Genomic DNA, 12,898 nt, shown 5'->3' on the forward strand with positions numbered 1-12,898 from the left:
GTGCAGGGAGGCACCGGATGCAGGCATGGCAGCACTGGGAGTGGGGGCTATGCCCTGCTGCCACTCGCCCCCTTCAACCCAGAGCAAGCTGCGCCGACATCCCGCCCCCCCTCCAGCTAAGTAAGAGGCTGCAGGACAGAGCCCCCACTCCAAGAGCTGCTGCGCCGACATCCCGCCCCCCCTCCAGCTAAGTAAGAGGCTGCAGGACAGAGCCCCCACTCCGAGAGCTGCCACACCCGCATCCTGTACCCCCCTCTCCAAGTAATTCACCCCGTCAGCTGGACAGCTTGTTCCAGCCTCAATCCCTCCCTCCCTCAACTGACTTACCAGCTGGAGGCAGCTGTGTCAGCTGGCTGTTTAGTCTATGGCCAAATCTCTGAAGTGGTGCCGAATCTTTTGGATCTGATTCAGCTGAATCCAATTGGGAAAGTGATTCGAATCTCCAACAGGCACTGTCCTCTGAATCAGCTGAATCCAAATCCGAAGCAAACACTTACCACTTTGCACAGGCCTATTTTTTTCACTGCTGTAGTAGCTTATAAACATTGTGAGCTTACTAAAGAAGCTGTCAAGGGGGCTCAGAAACTTAGATCTGAGATGATTTGAGTCCATCTCTAATTTTAACAGGAGTGCGGTGGCAGTAAGCTGGGAGCTCCCCCAGATACCACCGGTGCTGTTGGCGGGGGGCAGGGAGCTGGTGGCGAGTGCCCACCAAGGTTAGTGACCACCTGCACATGCCACCAGCAGTAGCAGCCAGCGACGATCACTGACCACCTGCACACACTGCCAGCGGGGGTGGCGAGTGGCAACAGCTCACAGGCATGTTGGCAGTGCCTTTTCATAGGGGGTGCACTACCACTCACAGAGGGTGCGCATGCACCCCCTACGCATCACCAGTGAAGTGAGCTCAGACTCATGAAAGCTTGTGCTATACATTTCTGATTTAGTTAATCTATAAGGTGCAAATCTACTTTGCCTTCTGCCTAAAATACTTAGTTATGGTACTAACCTGACAATACAGGCACAGGAGACAATCCCATTATGCATAAAAGGGGGTAAAGGGCTAAGAAACCCTCTTGGTTGAACTGGGAAGTCCAGGAAAGCTTAAGGGCAAAGAAAAGGGTATATAGCCTGTGGAAACAGGGGGTAGCTACGAAGGAGGAGTATACCTCCCTAGTTCGCACTCGCAGGGAATCAGTTAGGAAGACCAAAGCAGGATTAGAATTTAGAGTGACGACAAAAATTAAGGACAACAAAAAGTCCTTCTTTAGGCATATAGGTAGCAAAAGGAAGGCACAGGGTAGCGTAGGACCCCTACAGGACAAACTTGGGCAATTGGTGACAAAGGGGCAGGGGATGAAGTTGAACTCATCAATGAGTTCTGTGTCTAGGAATACAGATGCAAAGACCAGGACAAATCTCCCAATTGGATCACAGATAGACAAAGGAGGGACACCAGCCCACCAACTGTTAGCACAGACTTAGTGAAGGGGCACTTGGAGGGGCTGGCTGTGTTCAAATCACAGAGCCCAGATGAACTTCATCCAAGGGTGCTGAAGGAATTGGCCAGTGTCATAGCAGAGCTGCTAGCATGGCTATTCGAGTACTCATGGTGCTCTGGTCAGGTCCCAGAGGACTGGAAAAGAGCCAATATGGTCCCTATTTTTAAGAAGGGGAGGAGGGAGGAACCGGGAAACTATAGGCCAGTTAGCCTCACCTCTATCCGTGGGAAAACTCTGGAAAATATCATTAAGGATCACATTTGTGGGAGTCCAGCAGGGGAAATAATACTGAAAGGAAATTAGCATGGGTTCATTGCAGGTAGATCCTGCATGTCTAACTTTGTTTCTTTTTATAACCAGGTCACAAAATGCTTAGATGCAGGAGTCAAGGTAGATATCATCTACCTAGATTTTACAAAGGCCTTAGATACGGTATTGAATTCTGTTCTCATAAATAAACTGACAGGCTATGATGTAGATGATTACATGGTCAGGTTGGTGGCAAATTGGCTTAGGGATTGCACCCAGAGAATGGTGGTGGATGGGTCAATATCAACCTGGAAAGATGTGGGCTGTGGAGTCCCACAAGGCTCAGTCTTTGGACTGGTGTTAGTCAACATCTTCATCAGTGACTTGGATGAGGGCATGGAGAGTACCATGTCCAAGTCTGCAGAGGATACCAAATTATGGGGCAAAGTTAACACACCAGAGGGTAGGGAATGGATCCAGGTGGATCTAGTCAGCTTGGGAAAATGGGCAGAATGAAATAGGATGGAGTTCAACAAAGACAAGTGCAAAGTGCTGACCTGGGCAAAAAGAACCACCGACACACTTACAGGCTGAGGGATGACCTTCTCAGCAGCACAGCAGCAGAAAGGGATCTTGGAGTCATAGCCGACTCGAAGATGAACATGAGTCGTCAATGTGATGAAGTAAGCAACAGAGGCCTGCAGGCAAGGTCCTACGAGGAGAGACTGAGGGACCTAGATCTCATCAGCCTTTGAAAGAGAAGGCTCAGAGGTGATCTTGTGGCTTCCCATAAATTCATCATGGGAGGACAGCAGGGAATAGGAGATGCTCTGTGGCAGGAAGCCACCTTTGTTTCTCCCCAAAATCTCTGCTCTGTGACAATTTGATTAGGATGGGCCCAGCAGAGGAGACACCTTTACCCTCTCTCTTTAGGTAACCTGAGCTGGATACATTCCTAAGGGGAGGGGGAAACCTGTTCCCTCTGCCTATGTGACTGGTATCACCTACCTGGGTGAGGGGCTTCTACCTGGTGGGCTAGAGTCTGCCTGGCAACTAGTGATGTATTTCAAATTGGTTGGCCAACAGCCAGCAAGTGCTGGCCTCCATTGGACCAGGTAAATGAAGTCACAGGGGCTATATAAGTTAAACCTGTCCAGGAGGGGGCAGCAGCCATGCGAGGGACTCAGAGTTAGAGAGGAGCTTTACCATCTGAAACTGGCTCTCTCCCCCATAACTCATGAGCTAGGAATGGCCTGCCTCCAGAGGGAATCTCCAACAGCCTCTGGATGAGACTTGTGAGTAAGCTACTCGAGATCTGGTTAGATATATAGCTGGCAGTAAGTCAGATACATGATCAAAAGGCTACCTCAGCCAAACTGTTTTGCTCTATGGGATTTCTATGATATTGCTCTATCTTGGACCCTAATTTCACCCTACCCCCTGTAATAAATAAAGTCCTCCTTTGTGACCAGTGTAGGAGACTTATTGAGAGGTGGGTTTACATTATGCCCAAGAGGCCCCTTGGGTTTGTGGACTAAGGGAGACTAATTTTGGCCCCTGATTTGGGGAAGTGCCCCAAGTGCTTGTACTGGGTTGAGTACCTATTAGACTAGTAGGCCTGTCCTCCCCCGAGGACACAGAGCCGAAGAGGGTTCCCCTTGGGGTGGTGGCAGCTTATGTTACCCCCAGACTCTGCGGTGGGGCTTGAAAGGGCTTAGGCACCCCTGGAAAGACACACAGAGTCTGGAAGGTGGATGGGTGTGGTGAGGCTGGAGACTCAATGCTGGACCTCTGCCTACTGGCCTGCCACATACTCTATTTACTAGGGCACCCCCTGGAGTAACTAAGAACTATGGCCACAAACTGACAGAGACCAGATTTAGGTTGGACATTAGAAAGAACTTCTTCACAGTAAGGGTTGCTAGAATCTGAAATGGGCTGACAAGGGAGGTGGTGCTCTCTCATACCTTGGGGGTTTTCAAGAGGAGACTAGAAAGCACCTAGGTGGGGTCATCTAACCCCAGCACTCTTTCCTGCCCATGGCAGGGGGTCAGACTCAATGACTTACTGAGGTCCTTTTCAACCCTAACATCTATGAATCTTGACCCTTGCAATAGTGCAGGAAAAACTTTCATATTCACTTCAGTGTGAACATGAGGATTTGCAGCTCTGGGAATAAATGGTAACATTCATACATAAATTAATGGGCATTTGATTGCTCAAGAGTCTTATGTCTTTCCCTTACTTGCTGCTTTATGGTATTTATTAAAATCTATACCTAGATCCACAGCCTTAAAGATTATAGGTCTAGCAAAGAGTACTGAATTCTTTATTAGGAAAAATGGAAAAAAAACCCCCTCATTGTTTTCCCATAAAATGATCCTCTTAAACAGAAATGTCTGTTTTTGAACCCAGTCATTTTATTCCTTTTTCCCCCAAAAGCTGCACATTCCCTAAGCATCCATGCCCCTACTCTGGTTCAAGAATCCAAATCAAAGCAGGCCTTTGAACCTGAGTGTGTAACAACCCAAGTGCCTTAACCACCAAACTGTGCGGGGCATGAGCCAGATTGTGACTGTTGCCCCGGTGGGTTCTAGCCCCTGATGTTAGTTTGCGAGAGGAAGAGAAAGACTCATGAAGGTCCCAGAAAATTTTATTTGATCTCTTACTTACGCACCACTGGTGTGGATGTGGCTGCTCAGGTGGCTATACTTGGATCTGTCCTGGTTCGGGTGAGGGACAAACGAACAAAACACAAAATGATGGATCCGAGATTGAAAATGACGATGAACAAATGGATACGAATGAGTGCACAAATGATTGCCTATGGTTCCAGAGGCAGGAGAAGCCATGGGAAGCTGGCCAGGCCTACCCACTAAGCAGTGGATGCTCTGGCTTCTCTCTGGGTGGAAACTCAACCCTAGCTTTTATAGGCCAGATGACAAGCCCAATTTCAAGCCCCGATTGGTTACATTTCCACACTAAAGTGTTTGCGGGGTTTTTCCACAGGGGACAGGGTTTCCCCAGCACATGGCCAGGGCCATGCAGCAAGCCAAATAGGGGCTTTCCAGATTGTGAGAGTGCTGACGGCATCTGTTGCTGGGCAAAGCTGGCAGAGTCCAGCTGGAACATGACAACTATTAAAACTTTTGTAGTCTCTCATTATCCTTGATGCTCCCTCCTTCAGGTACAGGATGTTCATTAAATCTGATGCCTCTCTGCTAGATTTGGACAAATTGGCATTTTTACAAAAGTTTGCTTGTTTTTTCCAGTGATCCCAGCTGGCATGTTTGGGGTTACTGTAATGTGTTTAGATTGCAACTCAGTGCAGAGCTGTAGCCATTGTTGGAGATCAACAGCCATGTGCGACACTGAGACATGTAAGGGCCTGGTTCTCTCTTTCATTACTGTACCTTTCTTATCAAAACTTTTCTTGTGCGTTTTAAATTCTTCAAAAGGCATTGGCCAAGATGTTAAAAAAATATGATCGTTAAACTCTTAAATGTAGATATCAGGCTCCCTATTTAGGAGCCTAATTTTTTAAGAAGCACTGAGCATCTCATCTTTCTCTTCTGTTTAATAGAAAATACAGGAAATGTCATCCACAGAACCATGCTGCCTTATCAAAGTAATTGGTTAGTACTTGGAATGCAAGTCTTTTGATTTAATATTGACTCAAAGACTTTGAATGTACTTCACAGCTAATTATTACTGCTACAAAGTGATTTGAAAGCTGTGGAAGCCCTTCCTATGGATATATAAAAATAAAAAGATCATCATGAACCTTAAACTTTAGAAAGGGAAAAAAAAAACAGAAACAAAACAAGACACCAACATTTGGTATTAAGTTGGTTGGAATGCTAGCCTTGTTGCAAAGGATCACTAATCCCAGAAGAGTCATTAGTGCAATTAATAGAATTTTTCAGTCTGCTTGCTTCATTCTTACAGTCCTTGTAGTAGAGAGATTAGAAAACTCAGGAATTCTCTAGACAGTACAAGAAGGAAATCTGATTTCCTTGCAGTATTTAAATAAGAGTTTGCAAGGCTTACATGAATTCCATGCCAGATTTATTGCTATTGCCTTACTGGCATCCTTATTTAATGTCTATAGTTTGTGCATGTTCTTGTATTTATGCAATGGATACTCCAGGCTTCTTTTTCAAAGGCAACATTTTTTTGGTATCAGTTTGTTTAACAAACTGTTCCAAGGCTGTCACAGGCTAAGTTCAGCTGATGCAACAATGTTGGCTGGGGTGTGAATAACTGTGCCCTGTAGTCACTGTGGTTCTGTCAGCTAAACCCTGTTGTGAAAGAAACTGTGCTGGTAGGAAGCAGTTTGCATAGCTTGTGAGCTTACTATAACTATCCAGAAAACTCCTGCTAACAGAACTGTGTCTACCCCAGAGACTCCAGCTGCCATAGTGCTCCAGCAGTCCCCGAGCCCTGCAGTGCCTTAACTCTCTCAACATAAAATGCTAGCAGACATATCAAAGAAAAAATAAGCCTACTGTACAATAAATGACAAAACTTTACAGATATGAGGACAATACTTAGAAAACCTCAAGGAATGAAGCACTATAATTCAGTCTAGTAAGAAAGGAAAAAGATAGTTTGGACAGTTATTTCCTTTATTTCCCAACAATTCCTATACACTGCAAGTATGTCTTGGTGCTGAGTATTATGCGTCAATCAGTGTGCAGGTTAGTGTGCTGGCATGATTTTCTTACCTTGACATGGTACTGTTGTGGCTTCAAAAAAGCCTTCCCTTTTTCTCCCCTGGCTCTAGCTATAAAACAGACAGCACACCAATATGGGTTTGTTAACCAGGTTTCTCATGTCTCATATCTATAAATAGGTTTAAACCCCGCCTCCCCCGAAAAATACGGATGACTTGCTGTGTTCCCTTACAGTATGCTTCATGCTCCAAGAAGCGCACTTGAAGAACCACCTTTTTGGACTACCCAAGGGAATTTAATTTGGGTGAGTGGTGTGCTTGAGCCATTACTTATTTTTTGTTGATCAGGAAAGAGCTGGACTCCCTTAGTGTGGCATTACAGAATTCAAGACTGCACAGAGGGGAAGAAAAGTTCCCATTCTCTGAAGAACTTTGGTATTTGCTGACCCCTTGATGCTTCTCTGTGCAACCCGACTTCATTCATTTTGAAGTGAGACTTGTAGGCAAGTAAAATTTTAAGAGTTTGAAATAGTAAATAGTGTACACCCAGTGGTGAGAAGTTTTGGCCAGGAGGGGAATATAGCTACGGGCCCAAGAAGAGCTTTAGCCTTTTCCCCATGGTTCAATAGGACATCAACAAGACGAGACCTCAGACCCTTGCCAAAGCTGGCAGGGTGGATGGTCTCCTGTAGCAAAGAGAGACAATTTATGATCAGGGATCTGGATTTTCCATTTCCAATGGAAAAACAAGGGGGGGAGGAAATGTGGGTTTCCTCTTTTACTCAAGGAAAAGATGGAACACACAAATTTTCCACTTTTGCAAACAGCTCTCTGCAGGCTGGCAGAGTTGCAGCCTGCAAGGGGCTGGGAAAAAAAAAGGGAGCACATGGCTGTTATGCCGCCTGGACAGCAGCTCCCACAGGCAAGTCTGAGGGGGACACAGGGGATTGAGGCCCCCATAGGGGGAGAGGAGGTGTCACATGCATATGCACACTCATTCATGCACATGCTCTCCAGAGTGCTTGGTGGCCATCTCCCGCAGGTAAATGGGGGGGGGGGGGGAAGAGGGGATTAAGGCCCCCATAGGGACAAAGGAAGGGAATTGGGGAGGGCTGGGGCTGTTGCCTAGCTGGGGTAGTGTGGGTCTTGAGGTCCAGGGCTGGAATGCGAGGCTACCGAGCCCTGGCAGGGAGTGGGACAGGGCATTGGGTAGCTCATCTGGGTGGTAGTAGGAGGCTGGCTACCTGCCACTGCATACACTCTGGGGCAGCAGAGAGGGCATGTGTCCCCTAGATCTGTGCATGGGGCAGGGATGGGCTGCCTGCCCTGCTGCCCTCCCCCAGGGCCTCTGCAGCACAGCAGGTAGGACCCAGCATGGCAAGGCAGAGCAAGGAAGCTCAGTGCTGCCACTGCAAGAACTACATACCCCCTGCCTGCTAGCAGCAGCAGCAGCAGCAAGGGTGGCACCATGGAGTTGTGCCCCTCATTGCTGCCAGAAGGGCAGCAGGTGCATCACCATGGCAACATGGGGTTTGCAGCAGTGGCACCAAGCTTCCCCACCCAGCCCCACTGTGTCCTTTCATGATGGATCCTTCCCACTGTTAGAAATATTATTAGGAATGCATAATGAATAGAGTGTTGTTAGAACTGCACAGTTTGCATCTCGTACCTGATAAGCACAAACACTACGAAGGACGCTTTGTGCTAAAGAATCACTCCCTTGGCCAATCTGTCAGCCTTTCTTACACTAAATCACACACTCCCCTGACATTCACATGCAGATTACAGAAGCTGTAATTCAACTGACTGTGTCCTTGAAAGAGGGGGCATTTCAACTCTTGGTGACCTAGAGAGCTTTCTGAGCGTGCGTAATTAGCTGATGTATATATGCCTATCCGCCCCGCATACTTAAGTAGTTAATTATAAGGCACATGCAACGTATGAAGTGACGTATTTACATATATGTTTGTATGAACCGGAAATAAGCTGTAAGAGTTCCTGTTTCTGCACACGTGCCCAAGAGGGAGGATATATAGTCCCATCTGGGGTTTCCTCGGCAGCGGAGTGATCCGAGTCCTTTGTCTCCGCTCCGACCCTATTTGCAAATACACCTTTTGTACTGCTAATAGCGTGTGCCTGAGAAATTATTATTCGCGAGCCTCCAAAAGAAACAAACTGCAATTTTTGCATCACCACTGCACAAAGAAGGCCCTCCGGGGAAGGCAGCAGGTTAGGGAGCCCTGGGCCTGCAGTAGGCAGCCCATACCTACTTCTATGTCCATGGGCTCTGCTTTGGCCTTGAGGTCCATGGGGGAGGTGGAGGTGGCCTCCACACTCCACTCCACTGCAGCAGCAACCACCTCCCACAAGCAGTAGCCAGGGCTTGGGCACTGCTGTGGGGAGCAGGGGGCTGCAGACCTGGGTCCCTGGCCCTGTAACCCTGGCAGCTGGGGGCCCCTCCTCTGGCAGTGCTCAAGGGAGCAGGGGGCTGTAGGTAGGGAAAGAGGGCTGTGGGGCTCCAGCAGGGCTATGGGTGGGGAATGTGAGACCTGGATCTGCATCCTGGTGAGCCAAGGGGGCAGGGGGAGCTCTGATTTTCAGAGTGCAGGATGTGGGCATGGCTCACTCCAGGCAGAAGCAAGCAAGCAGCAGCAGGGCAGAGCTCCCACTCCCAGCACCAATGTGGGCACTGGAAGTGGGCTATGCCCTGCTGCCACCTGGAGTGAGCCACACCTGCATCACGCCCCCCGCCCCCACACAGGCTGAACCAGGCAGGAGATGGGGTCAGGAAGGGCAGCCATGAGGGATTCTCCCATCGTTCCTCCCACTGGGGCAGAGGCAGGCACAGCTGGAAGAGGTGCAGGAGAGTTTGCAGCTACCCAGCTGTGCCTGCCTCCCCCCAGCCAGCCTCCCCCCAGCCAATCCAAAAGTCAGCATTGAATTGGCACTGAATCTTCAATTCTGATTCAGCTTAAATCAAATAGGGACAGCAATTTGAATCACTTGTTCTCAAAAAAAAGGCCAAATCCAAATAAAATACTTCCCTATTTGCACAGGCCTACAGTTTGGGTCCCCACATTCAATGCCTCAAAACCACACAGCATGATCAAGGATGTATGCCTAATGTGAAGAACGTGTATATAAAAGCCACATAAAGGCTGTAATCCTACAAAGAACTTTCATCTGTGCTTTACGCTTTACACTTTAAGTGTGGCAGTATTACCAGTGTATCAAGATAAGCACGTGCATCAGTTTTTGCAGGACTCAGGAGAAGATCAGGGAATGGAGAACTTAAGACTTTGACAGCCTCCTTAAAACATTCATGTTTTCTATAAATGTACTCTTCTCTTGTGTTTCTCACATCTTCCATGTTGCAGCTCTCTATCCTATTGTACAATACCTTCAGCTAAGTATTGGTACTTCGCTTTTCCCGTATTTCTCACATATCATACACCCTCCCAAATAAAATACACACCTTGTTTTTATAAGGCATAATGTAGAAAAAAAACTACAGATTTTTTTTTCTGGGTCACTGGGGGCTGTGACAAAAAGCCATCTTGAAATATAGGGGCCAGGAACTGTGGCAACCCAGCAAACAGCCTGGCTGAGGTAGCAGGAGCTTTCTCGTTGGGCAAAGCAGCAACATGGCTAGGCTCCAAACCCTTGCAAGGGCAAAAGCAAGAGTGGTACTATTTTACTGGAAACAATTCTTTGTTTAAGCTCCTGCAAATAATGTGTTGCTTCAGCACCACAAGCCTCATGCAGCATCTTGCTTGCCCTGAGATAGCTCAATTGCTGCTTCAGCCTCATGCTACAGTGGTCAGCTAACAGCTAGTGTGGCTGTGAGGGGTAACAGGGGACTCATTCCTCTCTGGTTGCTGGGGCCAGAGAGAAGGAGCAACCATCTTGGCAGTTATTTTAAGCACAGTGTGCATACTCTTGTTTCTCTCCATTTCTATTCCAGCAAGAGGAAAAAAAAAAAAAAAATTCTCCCTCTGCCTAGTGTTGCATCCCAGTTTTGGAAGACTGATTGAGGGGGAAATAAGGGGTGCATGGATTATGCAGTAAATATGGTCCTCATTGCATCAAGAAAAAGAATACAAAACACCTGGTCACATCAAATTAATTCTGCAAGAAGCTTTTGCTATTGTTTTTCTGACTTACATATTACATGAAAAATTCACATGAAGATAATATTAAGTAGTTGAGTTAATGTATATATAACAAAGTTCCCTAGCAAAGACTAAATGTCCAGCAAAACCTTGAAAAGCAGATGCCTCTAAAATTCTTGTTTTTATATAAATTTAGGCTGCAGTTTAGTAAGGTATAAGCATGCAGCTGAGAGGTTCTACAGACTTCACTGAGACCACTTGTAACTTATTGCTTAAAGTTAGGCACTTGATTAAGTACTTTGTTGAATCAAAAGTTTAAAGGTTACTTACTGTTTGTGCGCCTCTTCATCTTCCCTTCTGTCCAAATACAACAGTCTGTCCAGTTATTGTAGGCCAAACTCACTCACTTGTTATTTTTGGCTGCAATAACCCACAGTAGTTTAGGTACTTTTATTATATAAAAATACAATAGTGGATGTGGCAGCATGAGGGGAGGGAGTTGTATTCGCTGACCACTGGGTGCTTCTCTGTTCACCCTGATTGACTATTCATTCATTTTGGTTTGAGTTGTACATATTAAACATACATGCACATTTCAAGTACACTTCCTACTAAAATTGCCATCGCAGCTGTTGATGTCAACTAACAGCATGAAACCATCTTGCAAAAGTAAGTCAAACTGATCTGCTGGGAATTTTCCCCTGTCCAATTATTAGTAATTATACTGGAGCATGGATAGTGTCACAAGTGTTTACTTACTTTCGTAAGGTCCTCTACTTGTGAGCACTGGGTTTGATGGCTAGCAGTGCTCCTGCAGCAATAGCAAGGAAAGGAAGCTTCAAAAATCAATTGTAGCTCATTCTGTAGTCATGATTACATACAGCTGTCACTGTTCTGCACCTGTGTTGTTGATTTAAGTTCGAAATTCCAGAAGTCCTTGATTTTTCTAGCTCCAGGGCCAAGGGATGCCTTATCAGCTGCTAGATTTATTTAAGCTTTTTTTTTTTTTTGCCAATGCAGTTTGATCTATAGCACATGTGCAGATAATTTCACATTTTTGCTCTATGCAGAATGAAGAAAATATGCTGAATAAAATGCATCTTGAAACATGACTGTATAAACCGTAAACATGTAGCAAACTTGAGTATTCCAATCCAGCATGTTCTTTGAATTAAGAAGATTGAGTCACATTGGTAAAACATGGGAAGCAAGCCTACATCCCACTGCCTCTTTTTGTGTCTGTTTTGTGGCTAAGAAGAAGTTAAAAGGGGACCTCTCTTCTTGCACTTTCCAGCTGAGCTAAATTAACTTTTTCAAGAAGTGGGATAATATTTTAAGACAACCCCTTGGTTAAGCTAGAGGAAGGGAAATAAGAGCCCATAAACCAGTAGGGATTTATTGAGCACTGGCTTGATTCTTCCTGGAATGTTGACTGGCAACATGAAATTGTGTCACTCTCCTTTACAGCTTCCAAATCTCATTTGAAAGTAGCTCCAAACATTCTTTTACTCTTCTCTGTAAATGACTGCAGAACAGCCCTTTGGTAAATGCAGAGATCATGATCAGGTAAGGAGCAGTCTCTGTGATTGTGGTGCTCATTAAAAAGGAGTTTGGGAATCCCTCTGTCCTGTGACTTCTAAATTTATGGCAAAACAGACTGCACTGGATCAGAAAAAGGGCTAGATATAGCAACAGCCTGGTTCTTTAAGAAATAGAAAAAATCATCCTCATGGCAAAGCTGCAGAACCAGAAGTTGAATCCTTCATCATGTCGGAACATTAAAATTGTCACCTGTGTGACTGTAATAGGGGGCCCGATCTTTGTGTGGCCTGCCCACTTGTTCTTGGGCCAACCACCCACTTTCTTGCCTGCCATGCTTTGATCTTAATTGATTTAATTAGCTGGTAATAGACAGGAGGCTGCCCATTTTCTGCCCCACTGCTAGGCGGCATTATCTGTGGCTCTATTCCTCCCCTACACTGCAGCCCAAGCCACCTAGATGTCATCTGCAAGTTCTCATCATCACTAGCCCCACACTGGGCCACAAATCCTCCTGGTTGAACCCTAACCTAGAATTCTTTCATCAGGCAGCCTCATCCACCTTCATAAAGGCAATATTGTTCCCCAAAACCATTTTCTCCTCTTGGGTGTAGTCTCCTCCCAGGACCTTTGGCTACCAACCCAGGCCCACCTCCAGGCCATTCAGAACCCCTGGCCCTCAGCTCTTGAGTGTCCCTCATGGTGGGCCTCTGGCCCTTTTGACCTGATTGGTCCTGGCCCCACCATGGGCCAACCAAGGGTACTCACAACCAGTTGGAGTATGTAGCCCCTCACTCCCTCCCAGGGTCCACCCTCTGGGC

The sequence above is a fragment of the Crocodylus porosus genome, unplaced genomic scaffold (genome assembly GCF_001723895.1).
Source record: "Crocodylus porosus isolate Cpor-Errol unplaced genomic scaffold, CroPor_comp1, whole genome shotgun sequence".
NCBI classification, from domain to species: domain Eukaryota; kingdom Metazoa; phylum Chordata; order Crocodylia; family Crocodylidae; genus Crocodylus; species Crocodylus porosus.